Consider the following 15687-nt stretch of genomic DNA (forward strand, 5'->3'; position numbering starts at 1 on the left):
AACATTCACCAAATGAATTGTATGCTATACCAGACGATTTGGTAAACGTATTTAACCCGTGACAGATACCATGTCTTTTTAGTCAAACTATATCTACACGGAACAAAAACGTCCAATGGACGTCCATAATGGAGATTCAAAATCTCCAATGGACGTTCACGTAACGTCCATAAGACCCCCATTAAACATCCACATGTCCGCTTCTTGAACTTCCACTGGACATCCAATGGACGTCCTGTGTACATGGAGTTTCTGTGGACGTAAAATGGAGCTTATATGGACATCTCCTGGAGCATTTATGAACGTTCCTGTGATCTTATATGGACGAATTTTGGAAGTTGTACTCAAACGCTAGATATTCCTGGAATATTCACAGAATGTCCCACAAATCCAAAATTAATATCCCAAGAATGTCCCAAAACATTCCGGAATATTCACAGAATGTTCAAGGAAGATTCAAATAAGCGCTAAATGTTCTACTTTTTTATAAATATTGGCGAATTGGTTGAAACAAAAAACCAGTCAGCGTTTGCTGACTTTATTAGGTGGTAAACTTAGTTCCTGCGGTTTTTTTGTTTAAAAAACTCATTTATTTCGACATTAAAAGCAAAAAATACATTAATCGAAGTATTTTCCCTCGCTAGCTATACATTTTTCCCATCTTTCGGGCAACGCGTAGATTCCGCGACGATAGAACGATTGGTCTTTTGATGCAATCCATTCGTCGATCCATTTTCGCACATCCTCGTAATTTCTGAAGTGTGTATCCACCAAGCCGTGCTGCATCGACCGGAACAAGTAATAGTCCGAAGGAGCTAAGTCTGGTGAATACGCTGGGTGCGGGAGAACTTCCCACTCGAGCTGCATCAGTGTTTCTTTGACGGCTTTGGCAACGTGTGGTCGAGCGTTGTCGTGCAAAAGCATGACTTTACGTCGATTGCTGGCTACTGCTGGCCTTTTTTCCAACAATGCTTCATTCAGACGGTTTAATTGTGATTGATATCGATCCCCCGTGATACTTTCGTTCGGTCTGAGTAGCTCATAATAAACGACGCCGTGCATATCCCACCAAATGCAAAGCATTGCTTTGTGGCCATGAATATTTCTCTTTGGTGTGGATGTCGATGGTTGGCCAGGGTCTACCCATGATTTTCTTCGTTTAGGATTATCGAAGTATATCCATTTTTCATCGCCAGTCACTATGCGCCACAAAAAACTCTTCTTTTTCTGCCTGGCGAGCAGAGAAATAGAGATGTTTAAGCGATTCGCAATGGCATTTGCGGTTAATTCGTGTGGTACCCATTTTCCCTCCTTTTGAATTTTTCCCATTGCATGTAGACGTTTGGAAACAGCCATCGGAGTAACATTTAATGCTGCAGACAATTCTTGGAGCGTTTGAGTAGAGTTTTCGTCCAATAATGCCTGCAAATCGGTGTCTTCAAACTTTTTCGGTTGGCCTGAGCGTTCTTTATCATTGACATCAAAATCACCACTCTTAAATCGCTGAAACCATACTTGGCATGTTCTTTCCGATGGAGCATAATTGCCATAAGCTTCGAAAAGCAATTTATGAGCTGCAGCTGCAGTTTTTTTCAAGTCAAAGTAATGAAGTAGCACATGTCGAAAAAACAACTTATCACGTTCCATATTTAATCAAAAGAAAAAATAGCACTGCTCGCTTAAATGAATCTCTTCGCACTGAATTTTATTGACAAATGTCTAACCTCTAAAATGCAGCCAGTTTCAGATGTCAAAATAAATTACACCTACAACTAACGTCATCTAACTGTGAGCCGCAGGAACTAAGTTTACCACCTAATACTTGAAATTTAAAATTACTTGATTCCAAATGTTATATACTTAAAAATTCTCACTAACATTGGGATTCGAACTTGGACCTGAGGCGGCACCTTTGAATTATCAGTCTATTGCTTTAGACACTACACTACTTCTTCGATCGATACAAACGTCTTATATTTTGTCTATATATGTTGCAATTAACGCAGTAATATAATTTTTTTTATATGATTTGATTTTAATGAAAATTATATTTTTCATATTTTTATTATTAATTTAAACCTTAACTAGTGAGGTGAGGTCTACGAAATACCACACATTCCATTTCGGTCTTAAAATATTTATAATAAAATTTTTTTTATTGCTGTTATTAAATAGACAAAGTCATAAGAGATTATAAAATTCGAATGATTATAAAAGAGCACAATTAAAAAAGAGAAAAATCCATCTTATCATATAAAATTTAATTTAATTTAATTAATTAAATTTATATATAAATATATAAATCAACGCTTATTATAAGGGGTATCTGTCTGATGCAACCATACCATATAATAAATGAAATTAGCTAATAATAGTAATTTCTCACGAATTCTCAGAATATCTCAAGTAATGATTTCCACAATATTCATTATAATAAATTTCTGAGGGATTTAAAATAAATTAAACTTTTGTATTGTTAGCAATAGCCCAAGTAAAACATAATAGTCAAAATTATATTAATTTAATTTTTTTGATTGATAATTGACATAAATTTGTTCAATGTTTGATTAAAATGACGTCAAATTGATTCATATCATTTTGATTCTTATGTTCTACTTGGAAATCTACAATGCAATAGAGATCGTACTAAAATTCAATAAAAAATTAAATATGAAAATCTATTGCACATCCATAATAGATGTACAATAGACGTCCACGATGGATGTTATATGGATATTCATCAAATTAATTATGGATGTCCATTAGAAATCCACTTATCGTCCACCGTGGAGATGGATGTCTGGTGGAGCTATGAATGATCTATGGATGTCTAATGGATGTTTTGTTCTGTGTGGGTAGGTACCATGGGGTCCGGTGGACTTTAATAAATTTTTTGTCATTTTTAACCTAATAATAAAAGGTAGAAAGAAAAATGCTTTATAGTTCGAAAATAATACTTTACGAATATTATATTACAACTAGACATATATAATAACAATCTCAGTTTTTCAGTAATCCAAAAGAAAACGTTAACTGATTATAAAATGAACACAATGTGGACAGTGTTGAAATAAAATATACTGAAAGACAAATAATTGGAAAAAGAAAAAAATTTATGTTTTAATTTAAGTCTACAAATTATAGATTATATAAAAAATATAAACAAGTATTGTTAAATTAAATACAATATTAAAATCTTAGAGATTTTTAGATGCAATCATTACAGATAGTGCTTGTACATTTGATGCATACTGGTTCATTGCATCTAACATATACTTATATATACATATATTTACACTTCTTTGGACTTCATATCTTTACTTCTAGGACATTTATTACATCTTACTCTGGATGGCAAATTAGATCTTTCAGTTTCTTCAATTTTTAAAATAGATGAAATTATTAAACGCAATGGCTTATGAATATATTGAGTTGTAAGACGTCTTTTAAGTTCAGGTTCTACTAACTGAAAAGCAAGAGCTTTTTACTCTTTTGCGTGAAGAATGAGTCATATTGAGCTGAAGATTAAGAAAATTATTTTCATAAAAGTAACATTAACGGTACAGTGGAGTCACTGTGATCCCAGACAAAAAACAAATGCATATAATTCACAGCTACTTACAAATAATTCGATAAGTTTTTCTTCTGTCACACTGAAAATTATTACTCGAAAGGTACTGAAGATATTAGCGCCATACAATGAATAGTTTAGGAATTATCACGAAAATAAAATTAGTTGGGGTCCCTGAGAGACCATAGTACCTGTTACGGGTTAAGCATTACTGTAATGCTACTTAGACAATGCGCTCACCAAATAGTTTGGTATCATTGACTAAATATCTTGTTACACGATTATTCACCATACCGTTTGATAAACCTAAATAGAATTCTGGTTAGTATTATCAGACATTTCCCTCAGTGTAGTTTGTATTATTTTTCTATTTGGTTGCACAGAGTTGCAAATGTTTTTACAGAATGAAAGTACGAATGTCAATGCACGGAAAGGCATGTGTAAGAAACAAAAAATTTTTGGTAAATAAAAAGAATTTTTTAAAAATTTGATATAATATTTACGTTCCTTCCATGCATTGACATTTATATTTTCACTCTGTAAAAGAATTTGCAATTCTATGCAATCGAGTAGAAAAACAGCGAAAACTACAAAGCTACATTATGTTGGTATCCAGCATCTAAATATATGCCGCGTGCGCGCGCGGTAAGAAATAACAATGTATATATTTAAAATTAAGATCACTCGACTCAAACTCCACGCACCGAAGCGAACTGATCTCGATTTAATCTGTGGGCACGATATAATGGATAATGTGTGCCGGAAGAAAGTAATAATGCAATGCAAAATAAATATAGAGAACAACTACGGCGGAATAAACGCGGCGGCGATTTATATTGGGACAAGAATGCAGGTAGCAGCAACGTTCTTCAAGAACGTTGCGTGATCGATAGATAGGATATCGGTTGTAAACTTACTCGCGGAGACCACATAAAGTCCGTAACTGGGAAGTCGCACACGGGAATATAACAGAGAGGAGGAATTGCGACGGCTGATTTCGCTCGGCTGATTTGTTATGGTTGAGAGAATTCTTTCTCCCTCCTTTTTTCAAAAAAAAAAAAAAGAAACTCTCGTTTGTCTAAAAAAAAAAAAAAAAAAAAAAAAAAAAAAAAAAAAAAAAAAAAAAATACGGTTGTGCACGAGAACGTTACGTCACTTGTCTCATCGAGCCCTGAGTCCCTCGGGACGAATCTCCCTCGGTTGATCCGAATCCTTGGTGTCGAGCGTATCAACGAGCCAGTGGCTCGCGCGGCTTCCTCGACGTAAACCGCAGCTACTGCAACGCGGTGCGCCGGTTGCTGCAGCTACCGAGATATTTTAGTAAATGGGCGGTGGCCATATGGGCCCCCTGCTGCGAGAAAGATAATTCTATTTATGCGCGACACGCGGTAATCTTTAGTACGCCTGTGGAAACACAACGATTCAGAAAGGAAGATTAATCCAACCGATCCAATTAGCCGGAGATTAATTCAATTTCGCTCATGCTTCTCAATGAGCATGAACACTTCCTGCATCAGTTCCGGAGCGACGGAGTGTGAGACAAGCCGTGCTTGTTGTTATTATTATTATTAATAATAGCTTAAAAATTCTAAAATTGATACGGATCCGCGGTGAGTTCCGGCTAATACGAGTGCATTGCCGACCGGTGTCCGCGTTGCAACGTCAAAGGAATCGCCGTGTATCGTTTGTGAAAGCAAAGAAACAAGCAGCGTTCCCTTTTCTCTTTCTCTCCCTCTTTTCCTTCCCCCCCCCCTCTCTCTCTCTCTCTCTCTCGCGAGACTCAATTCGAATTAGCCCCCGTACTCTCTTCCCCTCCCGGCGTGATCCGTCCGGGCGTCCACGCCGTGGATATATTTATCTCTCTTCGCTAAAATCATTCCGCGCGGTCTAACTTGACTCGTCTGTGCGCGAGAGCGAGTTTTATTATCCAGCGTGCTAGTATTCACTGCATAGAGCCGCCGCCTCGCTCGCACGCTTCTTCGAGCGATGCAAATAACATATTTTCCGCTCCCTTCCTTCGTTTTCCACACATTTATCACAAAGCTCATTTATTTCAAAAACCTAAGGCAAAAATACCAATATATCAAAGTACACATGCCTGATTCTGGACATTCTTATTGTTTTGTTCTTTAAATACAAATATCTAAACTTTCACTATAAGATATATGTACACAGAAAAAAATTAGTATTCCTTAAAAAAAATTAGTATCACTTAAAACTAATATATTCAAATTAACAATCATTATTTTGTGTATAAACAATATATAGTTTTCTTAGAGAGATTTTAAAGTCTTGAATTTCAACAATGTTATAATTTTATTTGTATATTATAATAGCTTCACATAAGAATTCACAATATAATTATTTTGATGATAATGTAATATATTTTTTCTCTGACATTTGAAAACGTCATATTTTTAACCCAATATTTTGTGCTTTCAATTAAAATGAAAATTATTTTTTGATAATAACATCTTTTTAATGTCATTGTTGAAAATATTGTTATTTTGAAAAATAATAAGATTTTTCTTTGTTGAATTGTATAAGACATTCTCGCAAATAAATTATCTTAATTTATGCAATGTAATTTTATTTGAAAATTAACACGTCAAAAATAAAGATATTTTCCGAATAAAAAAAAACAATAAAAACAATAAAAATATTCAAGATTAGATACGTTGCCAGGAACTGCCACTTTTACTTTTATAGTGAGATACTGAAAGATTGTAATACTTTTACCTCGATGACTTTCGCAACGCATCCCGGACAGGAAAATTTGTTTGTAATTCTTAGAAGACCAATTGTACTATTAGAATGCATTAAATTCATAAAGATGAAAATGTTGCAATTTTTAACATTATATTTATCCACAATTAACGGTCAAAATGACAAGTTTTTGAAAAAACTCATAATAAAAGAAAGAAGAAAAAAATGTTTACTGATTCTTTTTAGTTTTAGGCAAACCTAAGTTAAAAAAAATATGAAATGCACTGTTATAAATTTGAGCAGTTTTTATGAGAAATTACAAACCGAGTCAAGAAATTACAAACCAGTCAAGAAATTATAAACCAAATTATTTTAGCTGCTTTGATAATTTTAATGTTAATGTCATCTGTTCTTATTGTGCGTAATTACAATCTCCTGAATGTTTCCTTTGCAGATAAAATGTCCCATGCTGAATTACAGATGGTCAAAAGTTGGTGGCTTGATTTGATTTAAAGGTAAATTTGAAGAGTCGATTTGAGAAACAGGTGACCCTCCGCATTCTCAGGAAAACGCGCGGTAACGGTAAACAAGACTCGTCCTCGCGTTTCAACAGGACCGTTAAGTCTGTACGCTGAACGTGTGCCGTGCGGTAATCGTACAATTACACGAAATTATGCGCGTGCCGCGCGATACAGCGTCACGTTACCACCGCGGGCAGCGGCGATGCGAGAGCTACCTGATAACGTGAAAGTTTAAGGCCACACTCGCGGTAATTGACCGAACTAATTACGCTGTAAGAAATTCCCGTCACCGTGCCCCTGGCTCACGGACTAATTGGCGCGTTAATAAGCGAGCGGAAGCGCGCGGCCGCATCGACATAACATCCCATAAACGGCGTTCTCACCCACGCACGCGCTGCTCTCCCCGATTGTGCACCCGTTGTACATAGGGATGTGCGATTTTGCGATATATCCTAAACATTGCGACTTTTTTTCTGAATCGCAGTGCAATGTAATTTGATTTTTATCACAACAAGTGTGCTTGTAATTCAAAATCACTTGTCATTTTAGTTAATTATCTGTGTAATTATCGTGCGACATCTATGATATTTTATATTATCTAATCCAAACTTATATATTTAGAAATATAATGGGATTATAGCAGCCTTAAAATGTCAAGTTGCATTATTTCTCTTTACACACACACACGCACACACACACACACGTATATAATATATAATATATTTATAAATTAATTAAACGTGAAACAACATATTCTTATACATTGCATGTCTTAATAAATCACTTTTAAAAACGTTTGAAAATTAATGATTCAGAAATAAACAAGTTTTGTAAAATGTTTCTCATTTTGTTCCGCATACAGAAAGCATAATGATGTTAAGTAATGTTTTTAAGAAAACATTATTTAACTTTATTATGCTTTCATTTTTAACTATTCTTTCACAGTAAAATTTGTTTTCTTATAGTGGATATTTCAAAAAGTATTCCGATGCTATACGAAGAAAGAGAAAGAGAGAGAGAGAGAGAGAGAGAGAGAGAGAGAGAGAGAGAAAGAGTTGATTCATTTATTTTTAATATATTTAACATTTATTTAAACATTATGATTCCCAACATGCTCCAGATTCTCTTATGATTAAAAATTGCGTTAGCGATATAAAATCACGCGCGATTTAAAATTATATTTGCGATATATAATTGTGATATATCATATTTATTGCGATTCTTAAAAAAAAATCACATCGCGATATACAATTTTATAAATAGCACATTCCTATTTATTCATCGAGAGCCAGGCACAGAAAAAGAGAGGAAGAGAGAGAAAGAGACACGTTTTTTACCCTTTATGCACGCGATCGCGAAAATTATTAGGTATTAGATGTTCCAGTTAGTTTTGAAAGATTTTTTTTGCAAAAAACACGTTTATTTTAGAGAAACGTTAAATTATATTTTATGCAAAATATTTTCCATCATTAGTTATAACTTTTTCCACTTTTCTAGTAATAAGTGAATTCCACGATAAAAAGAAATGTTCGTCTTTCGAAACAAACCATTCATTGAGCCATTTTTTTGAATGCCATATGTTTTGAAGTGTTGGTTAGCAGGACCGTGCTGCATCGATCGAAATAAGTGATAATCTGAAGGAACACAGTCTGATGAATACGCGGCGCGTGGTAAGACTTTCCATTAAAATGCCGATAACGTATCTTTAACTATTTTTGCAACGTATGGTCGAGCATTGTGCAACAAAATCATTTTGCATTTTTTTGAGCTATTATTAGATGTTTCTAGTTCAAAGCACGATTCAAATCAATTAATTGTTGTTGATAACGCAGTGACTGTTTGATTTTTTTGTTTCAGCAGTTCATAATACACGACGCCATTCACATCCCACTAAATGTGCGATCCACTTCCGTGGATATTGCATTTTGGAATCAATGTCGATGGTTGACCTGGACCTACCCACGATTTTTTACGCTTAGAATTATCATAGTAAATTTATTTTTCATCATTAGTTACAATTTGATATAAAAACTGCTTCTTTCTATGACGAGAAAGCAATGAAGTGTAAATGGTTGAACGATTTTAAATAGCCAATTCAGGCAATTTATATGAAACCCATTTGCCTTCTTTTTGAATCTTTCCCATTGCGTGTAAACGATCAGAAACGGTTGATTTACCAACATTTAATGCTTCAGATAAATTCTTTGAGCTGAGTTTTCATTTAACAATGCCTACAATTCAGTATCTTCGAACATTTTTGGTTGACCTGAACGTTCTTTGTCTTTAAAATCAAAATCACCACTTTTAAATCATCGAAATATTCACATGTTTTAACTGATAGAGCAGACTCAGAATAAGTTTCTGAGATAAATCGGCGAACTTCGGCAGCCATTTTCTTCGAATCAAAGCAGTAAAATAAAAAGTGACGGAAATGCTCTTTATCACTTTCATTCATTTTCAATCGCACTAAAAGATTATGTTCGCGAATGCACGTAACATGTATCAAATTATTTGTAGAAATGTTCAACTTTCAAAATATCTGTAGTAAATTTATAGCTACAACCACCTATAATGAGCCCTCAAAACGGGAACACCTAATACAATTTCATTTTACCTACCTGTGCACAATGCGCTTTGCACCATGTGTAACGTGAGAAAGCACACACGAATCTGTAATTACACCGAGATCTCGTTTGTTTCTTCTTGTTCTTTCCACGGCGTCCCGCACACACGAAACCCACCGGGACTCCTCGGCGTGAACCTTACGTCAATTAACTGTTTCTTACTTCGCCGCCAATTGTTGCGATCCGTATCGTTCTGCCGCGGAGTGTCTTCAACGTCGTGGTGATGAATAAGCCGTACATACAGGCCGCTTTCTTCTAGCCAGCGTCTCTACGAGAGCTCTCAGTAGTGACGGACTCGAAGGATAAAAGAACGTGCAGCGCCCGTCGTACGTGATTTTTCATCGGCGACCTTGCGGGGCTTTCGATTTTCACTCTCGCGCCGATGCCTTTTCGCACAAATTGCAAGCCTGAAATAACGATAGGCGTGAGACGATGTGCTATTTGCGCGCGATCGTCGGCTGGAGTTACTTTAAAAGAACGAAAGGCAAGAAATGAAGAAAAAAAACGAAGGCGATCAAGCAAGAGCGAAAACCATAAGTTTCCCCGTAGCGACTTGTAGTAAGCTCGCGCGAATCGGGGATCGATCAAACTTCGTCGTAAATACATTCCTGACGAAATAACGATGCAAATTTAACCGCCAGTTTTGCCGTGCTGTCGCGGACTGCCGCTATTTTATCGTTCGTCAGTTGTCGTTAATTACTTCCGTTAATCTTTCTCGACGAGATAAATGCAAGAGACATTGCCTGCGAGTCTTGCACCCTCTTCCTGAGTCAATACTAAGCTGTACGATATAACGACGCGCTTTTTATCGCAATGTAAACAGAATCTTGTACCACTGTAGCGTGATTATAAATTTATATATTTTGGTGATTACTTTTTGCGTTCAAGAAGTTGTATATAAGTGACTTTGAGATAGACGAGCCAACTGATCGGCAAGGAAAGGCAACAGGACGAAGGTACAAAGGATAAAAAGGCATCAAATAAACAGGTCTCTCGGGGGTTTGTTCGCGATGGTGACCTGAGGAGAAGCAGATGGTCCAGATGTTAGTATCAGTGCCTGAGCTGTACAAAAAGATTGTCACGCTAAGAAAAGAGCAAAAGAGAAGTTCAGGTAGAACAGAAAATCATCCCAGATAGCACAGAGAATTCAAAAAGAATTCAGTCGTATGTCACCAATTCTGAGTTCATTTTTGCATGTAAAAAGAAATCTTTTCACTGAACTGAACTTTGAAGAATTCTTTTTGCATCTGAAAATGAATTCAGTCGTATGTCACCAATTCTGAGTTCATTTTTGCATGTAAAAAGAAATCTTTTCACTGAACTGAACTTTGAAGAATTCTTTTTGCATCTGAAAATGAACTCAGAATTGGTGACATACGACTGAATTCTTTTTAATTCTTTTTGAATTCTCTGTACTATTTGGAATAACATCGAACTGACGAGAAAACAATGGATTCATTGTCGAAAATTTTAATCGTTATTGCAATTTTCTGTTCTGTTTAGGAAGTTTCTCATAGAAAGAAAAAAGAAAAATAGAAACCTATATAGGAGAAAAATTATAATGTCAAAATAACGAAAAAATTACCGATAGATCATCGGAAATTTGAAATTATTGCGATTTTCTGTTCTACTTAGGAAGTCTGTTATAGAAAGAAAAAAAAACAGAAACCTAGATAGAACAAAAAACATACTGTGAAAATGATGAGAAAATGACTGATCCATTATTAAAAATTTGACATCATTGCATGAGAAAAAATTAGTACCTACTAATATATTTGAATTGATAATATCATTGTTTCGTATATATAAGCAATAATATATAATTTTGTTAAAAAAATTGTTAAGTCTTGAAATTCAACAATGTGTTAAAATTTTATTTGAATATTATAGCAATCTCGTAAGAAATGCAATATGGTTATTTTGATGATAATGATATTTTTTTACATTTAAAAACATCATATTCTCTGTTTCGTGTGTTTCCCATTCATAAAAATTGTTTTTTAATAAGAACATATTTACTTTTGTTGCATTGTATAAAATATATTGATGTAAAAAAAATTTATATGTTTGTTTAATGTTATGGAATCTTATTTTCAGATTCACATGTCAACAATAAAGATATTTCCAAAACAAGAATATTTTATTTTTCTGTGTGCGGTTTTCTGTTTCGCTCGGTAAATTCGTCGTAGAAAGAAAAAGAAAAACAGGAAAATTCAAGTAGAACAGTAAATTATAACGTCATGAAAACAAGAAAATGACCGAAGATTCGACGTCATTGCGATTTTCTGCTTTGCTTAGGAAGTTCGTCACAGAAACGAAAAAGTTTTTTGTTGATAATTATTGTAATTATTCTACGCAACAAAGTATACGAAATACATCGTACGATTCGAAATAATACATGATGATTAGTTTCAATTTCAGTTTCGGCGGAAACACTGTGGCGGTAAGGATGTGCGATTTATGAAATTGTGCATGGCGATGCAATCTTTTTAAAAAATCGCAATTAATGTGATATATTGCATCACAATTTTGTATCGTAAATATGACTTTGAATTGCACGCAATTTTGTATCACAAATGCGATTTTCTATCGCTAACGCAATTTTTAATCAAGGGAATCTGGGGCATAGTACCGTAATGTTTAAATAATTATTAAACATATTAAAAATAAATAAATCAACTCTCTTCTCGTACTGCATCAAAATATTCTTCGAAATGTTTACTATAAGAAAACATAAGTTTTACTTGTGTAAAAATAATTACAAATGAAAGTATATAATGAAGTTAAGTGATATTTTCTTAAAAACATTATCTCTTAATCTCTTAATTTAATCTTTTAATCTTTTAATTTAATCTTATTATGCTTTCTATGTGGCGCAAAATGGGAAACATTTTATAAAATTTGTTCATTTTTGAATCATTAATTTTCAAACGTGACTTATTAAGATATGCAATATAAGAATATATTATCTCAATTAAATTAATTATAATTATTCCTTAACAACATTTTCCTCATAAAACGATAAAACTACTTTTTTTATTACTTCTTTTTACTAAAATATTAATGACAATCAATATTAAGTGTAGCAATCTTTAGAAAACCTTTTGAAACCTATATAAAAAAAAGTATATATATATATATATAATATATTAAAAAATAATGCAACTTAACATTTTAAGGCTGTTATAACGGCATAATCCCTTTATGCTTCTAAATGTATAATTTGAATTAATGTGAAATATCAAAGTGACGCGCGATATTTCTACAGATATTTAACTTAAAATGACGAGTGGTTTTGAATTACAGGCGCGATTTTGCGATAAAATTGCGTATTGCATTGTGATTTAAGAAAATTGCAGTGCTTGCGATATATCGCAAAAACGCATATCCCTGGCCGATGGTCGTGAAGGACGCCGAATTGATTCTTCGGCGATGACGGAACGCAATATTGAAGGATGTTTAGCGCATCGGAAGCGGAAGATAAACTATCAACCCTCTAAACGTTGGCACATACAATTTCGTGACGTCGGCGTTGGCACGGGATGTATGGCTCCTCCTCCCCGTAACCTGGATAACCCTGTTATCGGTTTAAATATCAAAGGCCACGTGAAGGGAGACTTTTTTCTCGTTTTCTCCTGCGTGTAAAATTGGAAAAGCTGGGGTGCGCGGCCACACTCTCCTCATCGGGCAGCTAGCCATGAATTCTGACTATCGTCAGAATCTGGCCCCTTATTCAGAAAACTTCTAACTATAAAAGTGCCTCTAAATGTGACTTATGAACTTTCTGATCAGTTTATAAACAGATTAAGAGTTAATTTTTTTAGTAAGTTAACAGTTAATTTTTTGCCATGAGTCATACGTGTTTTTATTTTTCCTCTAAATTGAACAGAAACAACGATTTAAATGTTAGCTTAGCAAGAAGTTGAAAAAATCGGCCCTCGGGACGCTTTTATCGATGAAAGAGAGTTCAAAACAAAGGTCCTTGCGAAAATATCGTGCGACTTATTATCAAATGTTTGATTCGTATGGCTCAAGGATCAAGAAGAGTTTTCGGACGACCGCAATGAACGCATTAACCGCCGAAGCCATAACCTCTCGGCCGGTGTGAGAGGGTGGATCTGATGCCGTCAAGGGCGGGAGTGAGTCCAAACACAAAGATCGATAGTGCGAAGCGCAAATAACGGGATCGCTTACCTCGAACTGGTCGGTCAAGAAAGTACGACGATCACCGTGTCACTGGGTAACGGCGGATCCGTGCACAGCTTCTCAGCTCAGTTACTCGCGCTTCCTTAGTTCGTTGAAGCTGGAGTGCGGTGAAAATGGAGTGATACGGAGCGAAAGCAGTAGTTTTGTGTACGAACATCCGCTACGCAAACCGGCGTCATGCTCTGATCTCGAGCGGAGTGTTCGACAGTTCTTCGCACGTATACACACGCGTGAAACTCTCTGAAATCAATCGGACGCGCGCGTTCACACGGAGTAGGAGGTCCTTTTGCATACAGAAAATTGCGAGCTCGCAGGAAAGACGCGAGACCGTTGCGTACGGAACGCTTCTAGACGCTTGAACGGAGCTCCGCTGAACTGCCATGTATTTCAAGCTGCAGCATTCGTGGCGCCATCTGTTTTGAGGGAAAATTACAGATGACTGGTGGTCTGTTCTTTTTAGTTGTACTGTTGAATTATGCGTCGTCTACAATGGCTTGGTTTACATCGTACACTTGATACGCGTATTAAATAGTAACTTTCTATTAGATAATCTTAATATCGTCGATATAAACAACGGTATATTAAGCTGGTATATTATAATACTCATAACGGTATATTATAATACTCATCAACAAAACGTATTGTATTGATTGAATGCATCGCCGTTGATATGCATTAATATATTAATGCCGTCGATATTAAGATTATCTAATAGAAAGTTACTATTTAGTACGCGTATCAAGTGCACGATGTAAACTAAGGTTGCGTTCCGTTTCACGTATTATGCGTGCATTGCCTACAATATATGTAACATGAACTATAGATAAATGCGCGCATATGCGTGAAACGGAACGCAGCCTAAGTCATTGGCAGTAATAGTAAGAATTAAACAGTTAAAATTAATCAAGCAAATTGATCAATTCCATTCTCACGATTCAAGAATTATCGATTTTGATTGGTCAATTTACTTACTGCTTATTTCTTACTACTACTCCTACTGCCATTGTACCTCTTGTCCACAACCTTGCTTAAAGGCTATTCTACAATAGCTGTAAGAATATGGCTGTAAGGCTGTAACGTGAACTGTCAGCGAATGAAAATAATTCATTTCGCGTCTTAAGGCTATCTATAATAGCTGTAAGAATATGGCTGTAAGGCTGTATCGTGAGCTGTCAGCGAATTAAATAATTTATTTCGCGTCTTACAGCCTTACAGCCATATTCTTAAGGCTCGTCTACAATTTCTGTAAGAATATGGCTGTAAAGCCCGTATCAGGCTACCAACTACACAGGTCGACCCGACTGCCGACTACAACTGCCGACTCTCAATGGACCAATCACAGTGAGGCGCTGACTCGGCGCCTCACTGTGATTGGTCCATTGAGAGTCGGCAGTAGTAGTCGGTAGTCGGGTCGGCCTGTGTAGTCGGTAGTCTGATACGGACTTACGGCTGTAAGACGCGAAATGAATTATTTTCATTCACTGACAGCTCTAGCTAAAAGCTAGAAGGTTATTACGGAAAGCAGCATATTGATTGGCTGTCGCGCGAACTTCCGCCGCGCGGCAAGCATTACCGCATTCTGTGTGCAGGAGCCATTACAGCTATTGTAGAATGGCCTTAAAGACTCATCTACAATGGGTGCTTTTCAGTGCGTACACTGTGTTACACAGAACCAGCTTATTGGTTGCATATTATCTTACAAGATATTTTAGATAATATAAACTGATTTTGTGTATGTGTGTGTCAAGATGTGTTAAGCAATTGGAAAGCACCCAATAGCTGTAAGAATATGGCTGTAATGGCTTCTGCACACAGGACGCGGTAATGCTTGCCGCGCGACAGCCAATCAATATGCTGCTTTCCGTAATAACCTTTTAGCTCTTACGAAAAAACAACATATTGATTGGCTGTTGCGCGAACTTCTGCCGCGCGGCAAGCATTACCGCGTCCTGTGTGCAGGAGCCATAAGACATTCGTATGTACTTGACCTGAAAAAAACTCCGTTTGGGAAACTATTCTTTTAAATCGTTTGTATTTCGTATGAAGAGTTTTGAAGTGC

At 35.7% G+C, this 15687-nt stretch overlaps 1 protein-coding gene across 5 annotated transcripts in view; it reads right to left on the reverse strand.

Moving 5' to 3' along the window:
• The window catches only part of LOC116852311, a 36936-nt gene extending 22944 nt beyond the window's left edge, over positions 1 to 13992 (reverse strand). For 2 of the 5 annotated variants that reach the window (XM_032832518.1, XM_032832513.1), the window contains exons 1-2: positions 13617 to 13992; positions 9417 to 9829 (exon numbers count right to left, since the gene is read on the reverse strand). The gene's annotated coding sequence lies outside the window, so the exon portion shown is untranslated. Of the gene's footprint in view, positions 1 to 4727; positions 5304 to 9416; positions 9830 to 13616 lie in introns of those variants that run through there. The other 3 variants (XM_032832514.1, XM_032832515.1, XM_032832516.1) reach the window with 3 other exon arrangements.
• Between the last annotated feature and the right edge of the window lie 1695 nt (positions 13993 to 15687).

The sequence above is a fragment of the Odontomachus brunneus genome, unplaced genomic scaffold, assembly GCF_010583005.1.
Source record: "Odontomachus brunneus isolate Ranch 3 - 2012 unplaced genomic scaffold, Obru_v1 Obru_scaffold_214, whole genome shotgun sequence".
Lineage (NCBI taxonomy): Eukaryota > Metazoa > Arthropoda > Insecta > Hymenoptera > Formicidae > Odontomachus > Odontomachus brunneus.